Source organism: Periophthalmus magnuspinnatus, chromosome 6 (genome assembly GCF_009829125.3).
Source record: "Periophthalmus magnuspinnatus isolate fPerMag1 chromosome 6, fPerMag1.2.pri, whole genome shotgun sequence".
Classification (NCBI taxonomy): Eukaryota; Metazoa; Chordata; class Actinopteri; order Gobiiformes; family Gobiidae; genus Periophthalmus; species Periophthalmus magnuspinnatus.
Genome location: NC_047131.1, coordinates 6,631,515 through 6,652,103, shown reverse-complemented (window position 1 = coordinate 6,652,103; position 20,589 = coordinate 6,631,515).

Sequence of the window (20,589 nt, the reverse complement as noted above, 5' to 3'; positions counted from 1 at the left end):
AATCCATCATAGAATCTGTCCTCCAGCTTTAAAGAGCGTGTGACAGGTTTTCATGTTTTACTAATTATGACTTGGTTTGGTTGGATAGTACCTGTGGTAAATATTTATCAAAGTTTTACATCAGTTAAGCGGGAAAAAAGTGGTGAGTTCTAAAGCAGAACACCTCTGCCAATATCATCAGATGTCATTAATCCCATCCAAAATGCAAAAATAAAGGTGTTGTCATTTATTTTTTATTAGTCTAGGCAAATATTGTGCAATTTAGACATGGTTAGGCCCCTGCTAGCATTATGGTTGCTAGATAACAGTTGCCCATTATCTGCTGCCCATGTCCAACCAGGAAGTAAAATTATGCACTTTATCAAAACTCAACAAAGAATAGGCAAGATTTGAGTAGTAATTGTTCTGGTGAAGGGTTCACCACTTGCCATCCTCACCGTAGAGATTGTATTGCTTTGCCTGAAATGTTCCACAGCCTGGCATTACAGTGGTCCCTTGTTTATCTTGGGGTTACGTTCCAAAAATAACCTGCAATAGGTGAAATCCACAAAGTAGTCAGCTTTATTTTTACAATTATTCTATATGTTTTTGGCTGTAAAACCCCTCACCACACACTTTATACACTTTTCTCACACAGACATTAACATTTTCTCACATTTCTTTCTCGTTTAAACACTCTCACAGTTCAAACCTTCACAGGCGCCTTTGTCGGTGCAGAACGTTTCATCGACATTGTGGGTTTTGTTGTGGAGAAAACTTGCAAACATATAGCACTTCAGAGTCACACTGCGATCCAACATTTATGTAAATTTGTCTGAACACATTCTGTACTGTACAGGAGACACGGCACAGAGGAGACTGATGGACAATGGTCTACAGTCCCTCAGCCAATCAGGACGCAGAACACAATGCACGATCATACACTGTAAAAAACACAATATAGTGAGGGACAACTGCATACACATTTGCCTTGCAGTTGATTAGTTGCACATGTTTTATTGCTCAAAAACATTGTTATTGTGAGAAAGTCTGCCTCTATACCATCTGTCTATAACTTGGCCTGGTGATGTTACCTACTTGTATCCATGGAGACCGATTGAATGTCATACCTTGAAACATTCCAGCTATTCCATGCTGACTGAAATGAGTAGTCTAAACTATCACATACATTAAAGTGCCCATATTACACAATTTTCTGAGCTATGTTATAAAGTTTCCTCATCACAAACAGACCTGGAGTTGTGTTTTGTTTCATTCACACATGTTTAACACACAAACCCTTCATATTTAGCCTGTTTTCTTCTCCCAAACAGAAAACACTCCGCCTTGTTTCACCTTGTGATGTCATGTGGTAATACAGGAAGTGCTCCACTGTGTTTTTAAATTCCATACAGTTTCACTAGAATCATTTTGATCATTTCAGCCCTGGAATTGCCAATCTCTACTGAACAAAAGGTAAAAGGTCAATGTTAACTTGAAAACTACCACTACATGACATCACAAGGTGGAACAGAGCATTGTGGGCTTTGGAAATGTAGACAGACTAATAAACGAGGAAAGCTCAAACAACTGTGAATGAAACAAAACACAACTCCAGGTATGTTTTTGAGGACGTAACAGCATTCTAACACGGCTAAAAGCTCACAAGAGTCCATTTAGTGTAATACGGGACCTTTAAATGCTCACATTTTAGAACCACTGCCAGCCCCCCCGTCCCACCAGCCCAGGGTCATGTTTACAGAGACCCAGAGCAGAGCGAAGTGACCTGGATGTGTAGACCGTGGTGCAGCGGTGCATGGATGGCTCTGGATTACCCCCTCCACTCTTCGCATGCACTAATTCACAGCTCCAAAGCTTTCCATTCGATTAGAGAGCACTTTGTGAGCGCTCTGAAGGCAGACGGCAGGGCGTGTCAGGTTCTTCTTTTATGACTGTGATGCGAGCAGAAACCACGCCACTGCCACATCTACAACATCAACAACAGGCACCGTTTGGATCTGCGTTGTGAATGAAGGGAAAATGCTACCGCTACTTTCCTTTGAAAATCATGATCATTTTGCAGAACAGATGTTTGACGTGTCCTTGATTCACCTTCATTACAATTTTTTTTTGGTAAATTATGATTAAGCCCACATTAGACTACACTAAAGAGTTTTTTATTTTTATTTTTAGTACGGTTATTGCAATGAAAAACGTGCAAAACATGTGTTCTTACTGTGAGCGGGCTTGCATTTCCACAAACCTGATTAATATTCGGCCTGGATATGGACCTGCTCCTGCTTGTTTCCATGGATACGTTGTTCTTTTGGCTATAACATCCCACAGTATGACATAAAACGTGTCTATGTATGCTCCCAAGTATGGTTTTAATGCTCTATTTCACCTCCAGAAAGTTACACGATGTAGCTTTAAAGACATCACAGTGGAGAAAATGTGTGTGGAATAAACAGTGTCGATTTTGCAATATGAATTAAAAATATCCCAGTAATATTTGATAATAACAACGCATATTATGTTCGCTGTGAAGTCTTTATGCATGTTTTGAAGCTAATAAAGATACAGTTATGGTGACGCAAAACTGGATACGTTTGTGACACAATTGCAGGTTTTAATACTCTGGTAACAAACTTTTATACTTTCTTTCTTTCTCTATTCTTTATTTGTCGGGGACCATGCAAAAATTCATTAATCTTACAAAAGAAAAGATGATTTGTACCAGATACCAATAAAATGTCCCCATGTCCAATACAGCATGTTTCGTACAGTCCAAACCCATATAAAATAGTCATTATGTGCAGGTTTTTACAGTGAGACAGAACAGATCAAATGAACCAGACTGATGTCGACACATTTGATTATCTAAAATGTACTCCTTCAAATTTCTAGTGAAATTATTCAAATCTACAAATGATTTCAGCCTGTCTGGAGTTGATTCCTCTGTCTGATGGTTTGAAAAGAAAAGGTGACTGAGCAAACGCCCAGGATCTTTTTGGAACTATGCTTTGTTCAGAAGTTTAATCACACCAGCACCTGTTTTTAATGTTTTAGATTGACTTATATACCTGTTTTGTATTGCATTTTGAACAGGGCATCTGTGAAAAAGAGAGCCCAAGTGTTATCATTGGGTATATAAAGAGAAGGAAAATAAGCGGTACCAGTTTCACTCATTTATTTTGCTTTCGCGGTGTCATCTCTAGTGACAGTCATGACGTTGTACAAATGGGAGTGGAGCATACAGTTGCTATGAGTCCGGAGGCAGACTAAACATTTGCGGTTAAAAAAATGCTAGATAAGTTCAAACGGATCCAGTTGCCTTAGTAGAACTTCTCAGGCAAAGCAATAACATCTCCATGGAGACGAGTAGGTGGCGATTTCATATGCTCTCACCTGGAAATTGTTGTTTAAGCCGTGAGATTTCTGAATTGATCATGGCTTGTTGTTGTTAATGTTATAATGTGGTGTTTTGGTCCACTAGTTACAAAGGAGAATCAGTTTTCAATGAAATCTAGTTGGTTTAAATGCAAAATTCCTCTCTTTTCTGAATGGTCACTACCTAAACCCCAGCGCCTGCAGCCAACCACCTTTGATTTCTTGAGGTTCTGAGGTTTCACATGAATCACGGTCTGTCCATACACCAACATAAACTCGTATGTGTCCTCTATCTGCAGGTTAAGGCTCTGGCAACACAGGATCAGTTGGTACATACTGCATCTCTAAGCAAATCCCCACTTAGCCCAAACACTCCATAAGTGCTTATTGCTTAGGTAAGATGTATTGATACATGCCATGCCAATACAGATGTGTAACTGTAGCACAGGTCGCACATATTCATATCGATTTTGAAGCAGATCTGGTGTTATGAAACGCTCGACCGAAGGAGCAGCTCAGAGTCAGTCCAGTCCAACTCAAACTGTGAAATGTGATCCGCTGCCATCATCAAAGCAGCGCATTGGGAAAATGATGAGGAGTTTGATGTTCTTTCCCCAAAAAGTCTCTGCCAGTGATCCAACCCAAGCTGTCATGTTCTGGGGCCTTTCCATGGCTGTGGTTGTTTTACCAGAGAACACAAGGCTACACAAGGACACAACATTTTTTTCATATACGCTCCTAGTCAAAAGTTTGGATGCATCTTCTCGTTTCTTGTTTTTTTTTTCTTTTTTTTTCTTTGTTTACATTTTATACATGCATTTATAATGTATTTGAAATGTATTTTATACATTCATAAAACAGATTTACAGTATGATGCAAGATGTATGGAATTTTGTAGTAATAAAACAAAAAAAATTAAAATTAAAATAATATTTTGAATATTTTACATTCAAATCCTCCACTTTGCTTTCCTGACAGCGCTGCAAACACTGTAAGGTTAGCCAGGTGGGTGGACCAATCACAGAGCAGCATTAAGGTTAGTACAGCAAAGCGCCCAAGTGACCAAAACAAACATGGCAACAGATGAACTTCAGCCTATTTTTTTTTTTTTTTTTACTTCCGCCAATACTGACTATTTAGTTTGTGAAAAAAAATTGCAAAAGGTGAGGGCTTTGTGCATGTGGAAAGATCTTGTTCCACTGTTGTGACGCTGTTGTGACGCTGTTGTGACACACATACTGTATCAATCTAGCTTGAGCCAGGTTATCAAATCCTTCTATCAATGAGCTTCTTGATGTTTCCTGAAATTGTTTTCACTTGATAGCTGGGCCATATGAGGGTCTGGAAATGCAAACCCATGTTCAAAGTAAAGGGAAAAGACTATTTATTTATTTTTATTTATTGATTGATTGATTATTTTTGTTTTGTTTTTATTATTTTTTTTAACTTTTTGTTTATTTATTTATTTAATTTAATTTATTAATTAATATTTTTATTCATTTTTGTCATTTATTTATATATTTATATTTTTTTAATCTAAAATAATTAATTTCTAGTTATTATTTGTTTGCTGCATTCCATATGTGTCCATTTATAGCTTTGTTGCTTCAGTGAGAATCCACAATGTAAATAACTATAAAAAATAAAGAATAAAAATACATGTCCAAACGTTTGACTAGTTTGCTTGTTCTCAAATGTGTGAAAGTCAGTTCAAACTTACTCCAGCTCAGGATTCAAATGAAACACGACCTTAATCAGAGAATACGACTGAAAACACGTGTGAAATGACCTGTTATTGTCCAGGCTGAACGTGGGAGTTAGAAAGACGATTTATACCATGAATGACGTTGAGCTAAACAATAGATTAACACATAACCCACTGAACTATGTGAGGAAAAGTCAACCTTTTTTTTTTTTTTTTTTTTTTTTACAAATCTGAAACGCTGCAATCATGAAACTGTAGTGGATTATCATTATATTGTTAAGAAAATTGCTATAATTACTTTGATCAGTCTCCTGGTTGTGGATGGTAATTTCAGTGCGTGTTCAGTGTGTGCTTTCCGGATGTTTAACAAGACAAGGTTACGATGGTAAAAATATGATCATGTGCACAATTTCTATGGATGTAACAATATATATAGATATTGGGATTACAATACTGTCAAACTGAAACTTGTTACTAACGACCTAAATGTTATTTTACAGTTGAAAACAGTTCCATTGATCTAGTATTGCTTCACAGGTACATATTTACAGCCACATTATGTAACATTTCAGCCAAAATTTGTAGTTATTTACATCATATATATTTGAATTGACCTGAAAAACATGAGCGGGCTTGCATCTCCACAAACCTGACTCTTATTTGTGCTGAAACAGGGCCTCCTCCTGCTTGTTTCCATGGAAATGTAGTTCCTTTGGCTATACTCTTCCTCAGTATGGCATAAAACGTCTCTATCTCCATGGAAAATGTATGGTTTTAACATTCTGTTTCCATGGAATCATTCAGGTGACGCGCCAACTCCAAAAAGATACAGACGTCTTCTAACTTCTGTTCCTTCGGTATTACGACACAGTATAATATTGACTTTTACTTTAATGCAACCCATAGCATATCAATGTGCAGTGGGAGAAAGAGTATTTTCAATGGAACAATCAATATAGTAAAGAAATGTGTAATTAGTTCTGTTCTGTAGCGTAGCCGAGGGAACGTGAACATTCGAACATACCATTCGCTGTATTGACTTTTTATAAATCTTTACGACATACTTTCAGAGGTCGGATGTTCCGCTTACAAAGAAACAGAACACCCAGACTGACTGAACGCTGAAGCCTGTGGACATGTGCTGAAGTGCATCTCCTCTGACAGCTCCATTGATCTGTCCACAGGGGGCGCTGGTGTTTGGAACCTCCACAGGAACACGGCACTTCAGAGCTGCTGCCCCCGTGGTGGTCCAGAGCGTTCACAATACTCCACCACGGGACACGGGCTGAGGGACGACTACTATCAATGTGCTCAGGAGGCGCGAGGGCAGATAAGAGACGGATTCAGAACGATACGCAGTGTGTGTGCGGCGCGATGGAGGGCAAAAGATCCGATTCCAAAAATTAGCTTATGGGCGATTGTTTGACATTAACTTTAGACTGTATACAACCACAATTCCAATGAAGTTTATGGAAATGTTCACTTATTTTCAATTCGATGCCTGCAACACGTTGATTATTGTTAAAAGGAAAGATGATGTAGCACAGTGGTAAACATGCCCCTGTCCCAGCTTTATTGGAACATGCTGCAGACATCAAATAGAAAATGATTGAATATTTGAATAAAAAACAATAAAGTTTATCAGTGTTAACAATAAATATCATGTCTTTGTAGTTTATTCAGTTCAATAAAGGTTGAAAAGGATTTGCAAATCATTGTATTCTGTATTTTATTTATTTTTTTGTTATTTTACACAGCGTCCAAACTTCATTGAGGTTGTATATAAATGGACATACTGTAGCTAACCTGCTAGCCACTGCCAAATAGCAAGTGATAGCATGGGTGCGCTCCCGGCTCTATCGACTCTCGCTCCAATTCACTTTCTATTGCAAAACCGTCACCCCTTTTTCCATAACTGCTGCTGTCAGACTCGTCATTTTGGTCTTAAAATGTTCATATTAACCCGCTCTACATGATCGTGGTGTTTTTATTTGGTTATTTTGTCCATAAATCGAGATATGAACATTAATAACAGACAAATCAGGCATTGTCTTTCCCCACTAGCATTAGCAACAGGTTTGACTGACAGCGTTTCTAAGTGCCCAGTCCCTGCTAAAACAGCGGGGCAAACAGGAAGGCGAGTTACCTTTAACAGCCTTGCTCTGGATTGGCTCTTTGGTTGCTATGATACTCGCACTCGGAATTCCAAATATAGAAGTATGCTCCAAATTCGCCGCTATAACTGCTCTAGCCTCGATGAGCTTCATTTGACTGGAGCCAAACGCTGTGGGTGACGTCACACTCACTTCTACACTTTTCAATGTTCGTCATGTGCATCAAGTAAACAAATCCTACCTATAAACTCAACAAGATTCTCATTTTTGTACAATTTGTCTCCATGACGCCGCCAGCTCACGTGATACCTACACATTTAACTCTACATCGGAGAGGACGCTTGAGTAACAGGGAGGATTGGCCCCTGCTCTTCCAGATGTCCTGTCAGCTTCTGTGCCAGTCCTCCTCTTCTCCTCCTCCTCCTCCTCTTCCTCTCCCCTCTTAATAATAATACCGCGCATTAGTTCCCATGCAGATAGCCACCGAGCGTGAAATCACTTTAAGAGCAACCTCGGCTGCAGACGATGGAGAGGAATGCCTGGATTTTCATATTTTGTCGTTTAATAAATTGCTGGTGTGTGCCGTGATTTAATAAACCCGGTGAGGAGAGGGGAGGGCACCACTTGGAAGAATGTCTTTGGATTTTCCATCTTTTTTATAGAGCTAATTCATACAATATAAAGCAGTTGGGAATTTACTGTATCAGCGTTCTATGCATATATTATCCATACTGGGGAAAGTCATTTTAAAGAGGTTAAAAATAATGTGGTAAACCCAAGAGAGAGAAGGAAAGTTCCATATGTCTTTTGTAGACTCTTTGTAAGTCCATGTTGAAGTGCAGTTCGCTTTTGTTTGATATTGGTAATGTTCCCTCATCAAAAACATGCCTGAAGAAGTGTTATGTGTCATCCATGCATGTTTGAGTAATCTAGAGATCTCTCCAGGGCACTATTTGAACCCTCCCTACGTTTAGCCGTGAGATTCTTAGTCCATAAGTCTACGTCCCCCATGCTCCCACATGACAATTCTCCATAAATATACAAAAAACATGATACAAACTGTACACAGCAACTTCACAAACCTGATGCTCTGAAGGGGGAGTGATCTAACATGGAGAGCAAAGGGAGGGGCTCAAAACAATAAAACGTAATATCATGATCTAAATATGTTATGTGTTACAGTTAATACCCCATAGAAGTAAAATACCCCCTGTTTAAAAGTGCACTGTGTAACTTTAATGGTTTAATAAATAATACGCCAACTGCTTGTCCCTAACAGTGTCTTGTTACTTTACTTAGAATGTTCCACAGTATGGCATTAAACATAGCTATGTTGTATTTATTCCATTAAAGGTGTTAAAATGTGTTAAAAGTACTTCAAAAAAGATGTGTTCTTATTGTGAATGGACTCACATCTCCACAGATCTGATCAATGTTACTTTGCCTGGAGATATGTTCTTGTAATTTAAAGTAAATGCTGTACTGTGGAACATTCTAGACAAAGTAAAGCTACTGGGGACAAGCAGGTGGTGTACCCTCCATCAGAAAAGTTACATAGTTCACCCTTAAAGTTCTTACAGGTGTTGTTTTTGCTCAAAAATATATTGAAGAACATTCTTACTGTGAGCGGGATTGCCTCTCCACAGAGCTGACTTCCAACTTGGGCTGTAACATTCTAGGAAAAGCCAAAACATCTCTATGGAAACAAACAGGAAGCAGAAAATTGACACAGTGTACCTTTTAAAGATGGCTTCTTTTACTCTGCTAATAATCTTTTTTTTTTTTTTTTTTTTTTTTTACATACTTATTTTATATGTATTTACTTATTAAAGGTACAATGCATATTTTTAAAAATGTATAAAATATATCTGTATCTGTTTTGTAATATATTTTCTGAAGATCCTATGTTACACAAAAATGCTATGCTATAGTCTTATGTCACAAAAAGTCTCAAAATGCTCTGTTCCACCTTATGATGTCATTTAGTGGTAGTTTTCAAGTTAACATCTACCTTTACCTTTAGTTCAGTACAGATTGGCAATTCCAGAGCTAAAATTATCCAGATGATGCTAGTGAAGGTGTATGAAGTTTAAAAACACAGTGGAGCACTTCACGACATCACAAGCAGGAACAGAGTGTTTTTAGTTTGAGAGAAGAACTAAATATGAGTTTGTGTGTTAAACGTGCGAATGTAACAAACCACAACTCCCGCTATGTATTTGATGAAGACACAACATGATAACATAGAAAAATAGTGTAATAAAGGCCCTTTAACAATCCAAAATCTGTCCTCCATAACAACTCACAGAGATGCCATTTTTTTTCCCATTCTGTCTTGCCCAAGGTTATTATTTTCCAATCAAAATAATACGCTTTCGGTCCCCAATTTGAAAATAATTCTGAAAACTTGAGTGCCGCGGGGTCAAACGAGGATCCCAGACTGCGGGAAAACTTTTTAACCAATGTAATTAAGGCTTCACTTGTGATTATAACTCACTCAGAGATAACTTAATGATTTTGTGCATTACCAAACCCAGGTGAAAGTAGGAGACAAAACAAAACGCCAAAGCTGGGACCATAAGTCATACGTCACTGACCAACTGCTACAATAGAGGCCATAAATAAGACTTTTTCAAATGACACAGCCATCCGTCAACATTAAGACAACATTGGACAGGATTGAGTCAGAGATGGAGGGAATGCGCTATGCTAAGTCTACAGAAGAGTGTGAGGGCAAGGCACAGAGGACGTTTAAATGGGGATTAGCATGAGGCCTCCCCAAATGGATGCCGCTGTTAGATTATAATCTAGTTTTAATCCGTGTCTGTGTCTATAAATAGTATTACTTATATGAACAGACACAGTGCAGTTAGAGTTATTATCGGGGCGGATTAGAAATCTACAGCAGCTCTACATATGTGTTTTGAATTGGTTTCACACTAGTCCTGTTTAGTCCAGATGCACACTTGGTTTAGGCTTGGTTTAGTCCAGGTCTAGACCAGGATCAGTTTCAGTTTTAGTCCCATGTTTGATGTGACACTTGTCCTTATTGGGTCATGATTTGAGTCAAGTTTAGTCCAGATGTGGACTTGGTTTAGTTTTAATCCAGGTTTAGTCCAGCTTTAGTCCAGATCTAGTCCAGGTCTACTCCAGGTCTAATCCAGGTTTTGTCCAGGTCTAGCCTAGGTCTAGTCCAGGTCTAGTCCAGGTTTAATCCAGGTTTAATCCAGGTCTAGTCCAGGTCTAGTCCAGGTTTAATCCAGGTCTAGTCCAGGTCTAGTCCAGGTCTAGTCCAGGTTTAATCCAGGTCTAGTCCAGGTCTAGTCCAGGTTTAATCCAGGTTTAGTCCAGGTCTAGTCCAGGTCTAATCCAGGTTTAGTCCAGGTCTAGCCTAGGTCTAGTCCAGGTCTAGTCCAGGTTTAATCCAGTTTTAGTCCAGGTCTAGTCCAGGTCTAGTCCAGGTTTAATCCAGGTTTAGTCCAGGTCTAGTCCAGGTATAGTTCAGGTCTAGTCCAGGTCTAGTCCAGGTCTAATCCAGGTCTAGTCCAGGTCCAGTCCAGGTTTAATCCAGGTTTAGTCCAGGTCTAGTCCAGGTCTAGTCCAGGTTTAATCCAGATTTAGTCCAGGTCTAGTCCAGGTCTAGTCCAGGTTGATGTGACAGAAATTCAAGGTTTCATACACACTTGTCCTTATTGTCTTGGTTTGAGCCCAATCCTGATGGTACAGTTGGTTCTAATCCCGGTTTAATTCTGGTTTAGTCCAGGTCTCATCCAAGTTCAGTTCCAGTTTTAGTCCCATGTTTGATGTGGCATAAATACACAGTTGCGTTCAGACTTATTTCAGCCCAGTTTAGTCCAATTGTAGACTTGGTTTAGTCCTGTTTTAGTCCAGGTCTAGTCCACGTCTAGTCCAGACCTAGTCCAAGTCTAGTCCAGGTTGATGTGACATAAATACAGGGTTGCATTCCTTATTGGGTCACTTTAGACTACTTTCAGTGGTAGTCATATTGGTTTTCTTTTGGTCAGACTTTGTGAGTGAGATGTATTTATCTTGACCAATACGATGACTGATCCTGAATGAAAACAAGATGGATGTCACCACAGCAGTTTCTGTGGTTGTCTTCTGGCGGTACGTGGATTGAGAGTGAATTTTGTCTAAATGTAGGTGTTCATAGATGTTTTAAAAGTAGTCATAGTACAATTCTATGTAGAGAGATCACTAGATTACTCAAACATGCATGAGTGACATATAAAACCTATTCAGGCATGTTTTTGATGAAGGAACTATTTTACAGTATGGTTGAATGCTCCAAAACATCAATTTCGAATAATACTGGGAAACCATTAAAGGTGTACTATGTAACTTTCCTGGTGATGATGTCTGTGCTATCCCTCAGTCGACCAGGTCTGACCTTTGATTCACCCAAAGGACAAAACCTGAGCCACAAACAAAGTAATATAGTCTACTCCATTCAGTGTAGTGAAGAGTGTAGTGAGCGTTATGTTGGAGAAACTAAACAACCACTTCATAAGAGGATGTACCAACACCATCGTAGGAGCTCCTCTGGACCACAGTCTGCTGTACATCTACATCTCAAAGACACTGACCACTCCTTTGAAGATAGCGAGGTACAGATCTGAGCCAGAGAAAAGAAATGGTTTGAGAGGGGAGTTAAAGAAGCTATTTTTGTTAAGAAAGACAATCCTTACAGACATAGATATAATCTCTAACAGATCTATGATTCCATCCTCAGACCCAAAACAAACAGGAAGAAAGAGAACAAAAGGGGGTTCATTAAAGGTTGAATAGGGTTGTTAAGACTGAAACTTTAGACAATAGCTGTTTACTGTACAGTTTCAGTGTAGTTAGCTCCTCCATTCAGATAGATAAAGGCAGTGTCCACCAGTAATCTGACCAGAACTGAAGAAGGGGCTTGGATGAGCAGAGAAACGTCTTCACTCCTACAACAATTTGTCCAGTTGACAGATTTAAACTTTGTCTTTTGTGTTCCTGGTGAAGAATTTGCCACCTTCTCTTCTTAATGGAGATAACTACTTTGCCTGGAAAGTATGACTCATGTATCTTCCATTCATTCAAATTCAAGTGTTTTATTTCTACAATATAAACTGAAAAATACTGACTGAAAATTTGTACTGTCAACGCGGGGTCATCTTTCCACAGATCTGACATCGCCTGTACTGTCGAATATTCAAGGTAAAGAATAACACCTCCATGAACACAAGCAGTATACCATTTAGCCAAAACTTTACACAGTGAATCTTTAAAAGTGTTAAATATAAGCACAAGTAGTTTCCTTGAGGTGAGCTGAATATTGTAACTCACTTCATTATTAACAACGTTGGAACTGCACAGGAAATGAAGTGTCTGCTTTTATGTTGCCAATTCTTTAGAGCAATTTAAACCTTTAAATGGCCGCTCGAGAGTCCCCATAACGTCTGAAAAATATTAGAAAAATGTGTTTAATGACTTCCAAGCATAACCTGGTTAGATAAGCAGTCACTGAAACGGCGTGAATCAAGGAGGGAACAAAAAGTGCAAGATTCTATAGATAATATTTCGTTTATGCTGTTTGCTGATGTTATGTTGTTGTTCCAGGTATGTTTTTGATGAGATAACCACATTATAACACAGTTTAAAGCTCACAAAACTGCACAATAGGACCTTTAACGATCAGTTTCTCAACACCTTCTTTTAAAAATCGAAAAGGTTGTGTTACTATTCTTACACATTAAAAGCAATCGAGGTGTTGAAACTTCCTATTCTTCAACAAAACCACTTTCTTCCCGCAGCATCAGTCATCCCGGGCAGGCCGAGCGCTGCATTGTAAAGCAGAGTGTAAAGGCCGAGCCCGAGGTAAAGCTCTGTTGTATTTGAGAAGTGTCTGCTGGCTGTCACCCGCCACAAACAAGCCGCGCTCCGCCTTGACTTGTTGTTACACCAAACATCTGTCCTGTCACACGGCTCCGGCTATTGGCTATTTGTGGTCACCAAAATGGACGCCGCCGCCGCTGACAAATACGCCCCGGACTGCGAGCTGAATTTAATGTGCTGAGAAGTATCGCCCTACCATCATCACAATGAGAGAGACAGAAAGAGAGAGAAGAGACAGAGGGAGAGAGGATGAAAGATAGGGAGAGAGAGAGAGCACAGGAGAGAAAGAGAGAGAGGGGGAGAGAGAAAGGGAGGTAGAGAGAGAGAAGGAGAGGGAGAGAGGGAGGAATTTAATGTGCTGAGAAGTATCGCGCTACCATCATCACAAAGAGAGAGACAGAAAGAGAGAGAAGAGACAGAGGGAAAGAGGATGAGAGATAGGGAGAGAGAGAGAGCACAGGAAAGAAAGAGAGAGAGAGGGAGAGAGAAAGGGAGGTAGAGAGAGAGAAGGAGAGGGAGAGAGAGAGGAATTTAATGTGCTGAGAAGTATCGCCCTACCATCATCACAAAGAGAGAGACAGAAAGAGAGAGAAGAGACAGAGGGAGAGAGGATGACAGAGAGGGAGAGAGAGAGCACAGGAAAGAAAGAGAGAGAGAGGGGGAGAGAGAAAGGGAGGAAGAGAGAGAGAAGGAGAGGGAGAGAGGGAGGAATTTAATGTGCTGAGAAGTATTGCACTACCATCCTCACAAAGAGAGAGAGAGTGTGGGGAGGGAGAGAGGGATGGTGGGGGGGGATTAATTTAATGTGCTCTTTATAAAGGGGAGAGAGTGGGGAGGGAAAGCAGGGCAGAGAACGAGAGGGAGAGAGAGAGAATGCGGAGGAAGACGGGGAGAGAGAGAGAGAATAGAAGGGAGAGTGGGGAGGAAGAAAGGGGGAGAGAGAGGGAGAGAGAGCTGAATTTAATGTGTTGGGAAGTACCGCCCTACCATCCTCATAAAGAGGGAGAGAGAGAGAGAGAGAGTGAATGGGGAGGGAGAGAGGGAGAGAGAGATGAATTTAATGTGCTGGGAAGTTCCACCCTACCATCTTTACAAAGAGGGAGAGAGAGAGTGGGGAGGGAGGGAGAGAGTGAGAGACAGAACTAAACTGACTGAGATGTAGCGCCCCACCATCTTTACAAAGAGAGGGAGAGAGAGTGGAGAGAGAAAGAGGGAGAGGGAGAGAGATGAATTTAATGTGCTGGGAAGTAATGCCCTGCCATTCTTACAAAGAGAGAGATAGAGGGAGAGATAGGGGCTGAATTTAATGTGCTCGGAAGTAGCACCTTAACATCCTTATAAAGAGGGAGAGAGAGAATGGGGAGGGAGAGAGGGGAGAGAGAGAAAGACAGAGACAGAGAGAAGGAGAGAAAGAGAGATGAGTTTAATGTACTGGGATGCAGTGCCTTACCATCTTTACGAAACGTTCTACACCAGCACCAGCACACCCCCACTGCTCTATACTTACTTCGTTCTACAATTTCACTTTTTTTAATCAATGATACAAATAAAACTCCACAGATCACGAGCCTGATCAGCAGATGTCCATAGGAGCCAACAGTTGCACGGCTCTTTGTTGTGATCATGTTTACGTGGGCATTGCAGTTTTCTAAAGTGGAAATGAGCGGACTTGTTTCTCACATTAAGTCACATAATGCTCCACAGGTGTCATGGATTATACATGAGGCACAAGTAGTTTAGATAATATCGGCCAATAGAATGTTGTGATATCATCTGAAAACCAGCAATGTGAGTTTACCAAATAATATCCCGTCTGCTATCTCGGGCTCTGTAGAGTAGCACATGTCCCTCTTTCCATTTAGGCCCCTGTCCCTTGTCCCACTTATTCAGACAATGTTCCACTTTTCATTGATGTCATATGTATCATATATAAAGTCACCCGAACCATGATAATATTTTTGAACACAGGTGAGAGAAATAGAAATAAGCGCTTTACTTGATATTTATTGTCTTAAAAACGTGAAAAACTGAACTAGCTAATTTTAAACAGTTTGCAGTGGTCCTCACTCATCTTATGCATGTGTGGAGTAAACCTATAATCCAGTAGTATATGTTAGTAAACTATGGTAGTAAGTGTAGTATATGGGTATCAAGAAGTGCTATATAAATTAAATGCATTATTGTTGTCATCTGGTTTGAAAGAAATGAAGTCAACTCAGCATTGAAAACAATTACCGTATATTCCAGATTATATGTCACACTTTTTTTCATGGTTTGGCCGAGAGTGCGACTTATGTTATATATAATTTCACATCTTTGTTGTGGTCACACTAACAACTGTGTAAGGACACTCTAGACTTGTAGCAGTATCTACTACTCCTGTAACATTGAACATTTAAAATTTCAACATTACGGTAATTTAAAAGACATCTGAGAAAGACTGAACAAAAACGCCCCTAAAGGAAAATCATATTCTGCTGATTCTGATGAGCCACACAGAAAAGGACGTGACTTATATGTGTTTTTTTTCTTCATTATTATGCATTTTTGACTGGTGCAACTTAAATTCCAGAGCGATGTAGAGTCTGGAAAATATAGTATTTGTTAGGGCGACTCTAAAAAGGTAGACCTTAGGTAGGTCATTTCTGGCATTTCTTTCCTAAAATTCAAACACAAATCTTAGAAGTTTGTGTTTTCTGCAGTATTTTGCCGTGTATCCTCGCTGGAACATCTGAGCCATAACCTTTAGATGTTCCTTGAAAGTGGAGCATATGTTGCGTCATCTGGACAGGTGTTGGTTTTGTTGCCCAGAACACATTTTTGCTTCGAGGTGGTAGTAAGACTGACAAACCTCACAGAAGTGTAATGCCCCGTCTTTAAAGATTTGTTTTTCAATATCGTCTTAAAAAAGATCCATTAAAAGCAGTCTAGGTGTTCAAACTCCTTATGCTTCAACAAAACCAGCTTCTTCCTAAAGAGTCAGTCATCTCAGGCAGGCCTCAGACTGCACTGCAAAGACTGAAAAGTTACACAATGCTCTGTTTTATATGTCATCCATGCATGTTTGAGTAATCTAGTGATCTCTCCACATAAAAGTGTAATTAAAGGGCCCATATTACACTATTTTCTGATCTCCGTTATGTTGTTTTCTCATCACAGACCTGGAGTTATGTTTTGTTTCATCCACATGTTTAACACATAAACTCTGTATATTTAAGCAGAGTTCTTCTCTCAAACAGAAAACACTCTATTCCACCTTGTGATGTCATGTGGTAATACAGGAAGTGCTCCACTGTGTTTTTAAACTCCAAACAGCTTCACTAGAATCATTTGGATAATTTAAATTATCTACCAAACTAAAGGTTAAAGGTATTTAATACCTTGAATACTACCACTTCATGACATCACAAGGTGGAACAGAGCATTTTGAGATTTGCAGATGTAGACAGACTAATAATAAAGGATTACTCCAATGTATGTGAATGAAACAAAACACAACTCCGGGCACTTTATCAAAAAACTCTGCTGTGCCGATTGTGATATCAGTAGTCTAGATGTTTCCCACTGATTATAGTACAACTTAGGGATCCGATATGTTTTTTTTTAGCTGATATTTGCTGTCACTGTCGTCACCATGACCCAGGTGTACCAGAGGAGCTTGAGGAAGTGTCGGGGGTGAGGGAAGTCTGGGAGTCCCTGCTTAAACTGCTGCCCCTGAGACCCGGCCCCAGATAAGCGGAAGAAAATGAATGGAAGGGACTTGAATTTCACTTCCAACCCTGACTTTTGGAGTCAAATCTGCTCTAACATCTTCTCCATGACAACAAATATCAATATACAACTTACACAATACAAAACTATCCATAGATATCACTACACTCAAAACAGACTTCATAAAATAGGCTTGATAGAAACAGCAATCTGCACATAATGTAATCAAGAAACCACAGCCGACGACATGTACGCCACATGAGACTGTCCACCAGTACATTCATTCTGGATCACTGTCACCGACGCCCTCACAGATATTATGGGCTGCAGAATTCCACCATCTCCAGCACTATGTCTACTAGAGGATCTTACACAAAGCTCTATTCCTGTCAAGTATATAAATCCCCTGCTCACATGCCTGTCTTTAGCTAAAAGAATTATATTTCAAGAGAGCTGGATTCGGACCTCTGACCTTCAAATCAGTGGACAAACACTTCAATGTTCCACCGTCGCCCGATGTCGACATTGGAGCTGATACTTCACCCATTAGAACTGTCTCATGATAAATGTGCACAGATATATCAAAGTGCACATGACAGATTGGATCACTCATTTCACTAAAACATAATTATCATCATTATATTTAAGGTTTCATTAAAAGTCTTCCCTATAACACATACAGTATGACATGAGGTAATTCAATAACTGTTACCTGGCAACCATATGGAAACAAGGGCCAAAAGTTGTCTAAATTGCTAGTTTTGATTTCACATCTAAAAAAAAATATATAGATGTTAAATGAACTTAAACTATTACAAAAACATGTTCCTTTTGCAGAAATTCAACGCTACTTTTTATTTATTTATTTTTTTTATTTTCCACAAACTGACTGAAAAGTAAAAGTTTTTTTTTTTTTTATTATTGTCTGAGACCTGCTGAAAAGTCTGAGTGGATTATTTTTAAAACATTCATAATTTGAGCAAACATAAATATACAAAGAAAAACATAAAAAAAAACAAAACAAAAAAAAAAAAAACAGCACAAAATTCAGCACAAATCTTTATCAAAATACATGTAAAGCCTCATTAGATCTCAAAATCTGTAGCGAAATACTTTTACTTTTTACTCTTTAAGCACATTTTTAAACAGATACTTTAATACTTTTACTTTCTCATGTGATTCTTGTACCTTTTTTTTTTTTTTTTTGCTCTTGTACCCGTAATTTTACTTAACAAAATTGAGCACGTCTTCCACCACTGCACTTAACTGATATTAAACTATGATAAATATTATTATCCCACCAAACCAAGTATAAAAAGATGATTAACCTCTCTTATTCTTCAATATAATGAGCCTAAATAGACTCATTGAGTGGAGTGCACCTGGATTCACAGTCACAATCATCAGCCTGTAATGATGTGTAATACAGTGATAATTATAAGGCCAGTGGTACAAAGGCTGCAGGATCATGTCTGCTCCATTACCTGTATTTACACGCTTATTCTGGAGGATGGTGCTTTTTTTTTTTTTCATTGGTGTCGTTTCATAACATGAAAATATAATTATCTGCGGAGGAGGTAATGTAACAGAATGAGACTGTTCAACACTGTTCACATCTCATCTTTAATCAAACTCACATCGATTTAAATGCAGTTCTGATTAATGCGACGCAACCATCTGGCTTTTGTTTGTTTGGAAATGGATTATTTTAACGCCACTCTAACTCTAAACGTGCACTCTGTCACTTTTCTTGTGGAGGGTCTCCCACATGTTTGTCTCCATGGAGATGTTACGACTAGGTGAGTTTAGTAGCAAAATCAGGTTTTTTATTAAAATGTTTTTGTGTTACTGTCTTCTAGGAGTTAGCAATGGCAATAGTGCGCGCTGGATTATATCAGGAAGGGATGGAATTATATTTTTGATTGTAGTAAAATGCATTTGGCTTTTGAAAACAGTACGATACTAAGAGTAAATTACAAGACTCTGAAATGGCACTTATTGTCACAGTTTTACTTACCCAAAAGCAACACACAGGTGGAAAGTAGTTCTACTGTTTATTGTCCAGGCTAGTATTCAGGTTAAGGATCAGGCTGAGGGGCTGGTGGGTAACGGGCTGGTTAGCATACAGGCGGCTTCCAAAAATAAGACAGAGGCACCTGGACACGAGACAAAGCAATTGCAGAACAAAAACTTAGCAACGGTTAACTGGTTTTCAGGCGCAAACTGCAACAACGAACTGGAGAAGTATCAACGATGAACTGATGAGGAGGGGATGAAAAAAACAGGCTTCTTATAATGCAGGAAATGAGGGAAGCTGGATCCAGGTGTGCCAACTGTCAGATCAGGTAAGACGGCGCCCAGGTCAGAGGAGACACAGACAAGGCAAGTTTATTTATACAGCACAATTTGTACACAAAGTAATCAAAGTGTTTTACAGAATAAGAAATGCATTAAAATCACAATACAACAAACCAAAACATAAATAATCAGAAATAATCATCATAAAATTAGCATTAAAAGAGAAAAGTGCAGAATAAAAACCTTTCAGTCGTATGCACAGATAAACAGAACTGTTTTGAGTCGGGATTTAAACATTGTCAAAGTAGAGGCCTGTCTGAGGAAGACTGTTCCAGGTTTTAGCTGCATAAAACTGAAAGGCTAATTCTCCATGTTTAGTCCTGGTTTAGTCCTGGTTTAGTCCTGGTTTAGTCCTGGTTTAGTCCTGGTTTAGTTCTGGTTTAGTCGTGGTTTAGTCCTGGTTTAGTCCTGGTTTAGTTCTGGTTTAGTCCTGGTTTAGTTCTGGTTTAGTCCTGGTTTAGTTCTGGTTTAGTCCTGGTTTAGTCCTGGTTTAGTTCTGGTTTAGTTCTGGTTTAGTTCTGGTTTAGTCCTGGTTTAGTCCTGGTTTAGTTCTGGTTTAGTCCTGGTTTAGTCCTGGTTTAGTCCTTGTTTAGTTCTGGTTTAGTCCTGGTTTAGTCCTGGTTTAGTTCTGGTTTAATCCTGGTTTAGTTCTGGTTTAGTCCTGGTTTAGTCCTGGTTTAGTTCTGGTTTAGTTCTGGTTTAGTCCTGGTTTAGTCCTGGTTTAGTTCTGGTTTAGTTCTGGTTTAGTCCTGGTTTAGTTCTGGTTTAGTTCTGGTTTAGTTCTGGTTTAGTTCTGGTTTAGTTCTGGTTTAGTCCTGGTTTAGTTCTGGTTTAGTCCTGGTTTAGTCCATGAGACAACAGGAAAAACAGCACAAGGGAGCATCCTGACACTTATCTGTTTTTGCAAGTGAACTCTTGTCTTTGCATGTTTGAAAGAATGGCCTTTAACTCCTCTATCTCCATGGAGACAAGACGGTGATACCAAGTCAAATCTGTGGAGAGGTGACCCCGTTCACAATAAATAACTTTAATGCAATCCTGCAGAAAAAAAACAATAACAAGATCTCCATGGAGACAAGCAGGTGATGAACTCCAAACTGAAATCTTAGCTAATGTAATTGTGTATTGTATTTTTTATTTTTTTTTATTTTTTTGCAATAACCCAGCATCTGCTAAAAACAAGAACAGTGCCAGCAACTCCAAAGCTGTTCAAAATGTTCTGAATTCATGAATATAACTAAAATGTCTGATTTAGTCTAATATCGTCGGCTCTGCGCACAGTCCCGCTGGAAACACAGAGCTCTCCGAAGGTCTTATGCTGTCAGCGCACATCACTGGAGCTGTCTGTTTGTGAGGCCGCGCAGAGTTCACCATTAGCACCATAAAGCCTCATTCTCACAGTTAAACAGCACTTTTGAGTCCAGCCCAAAGCCTTCTGGG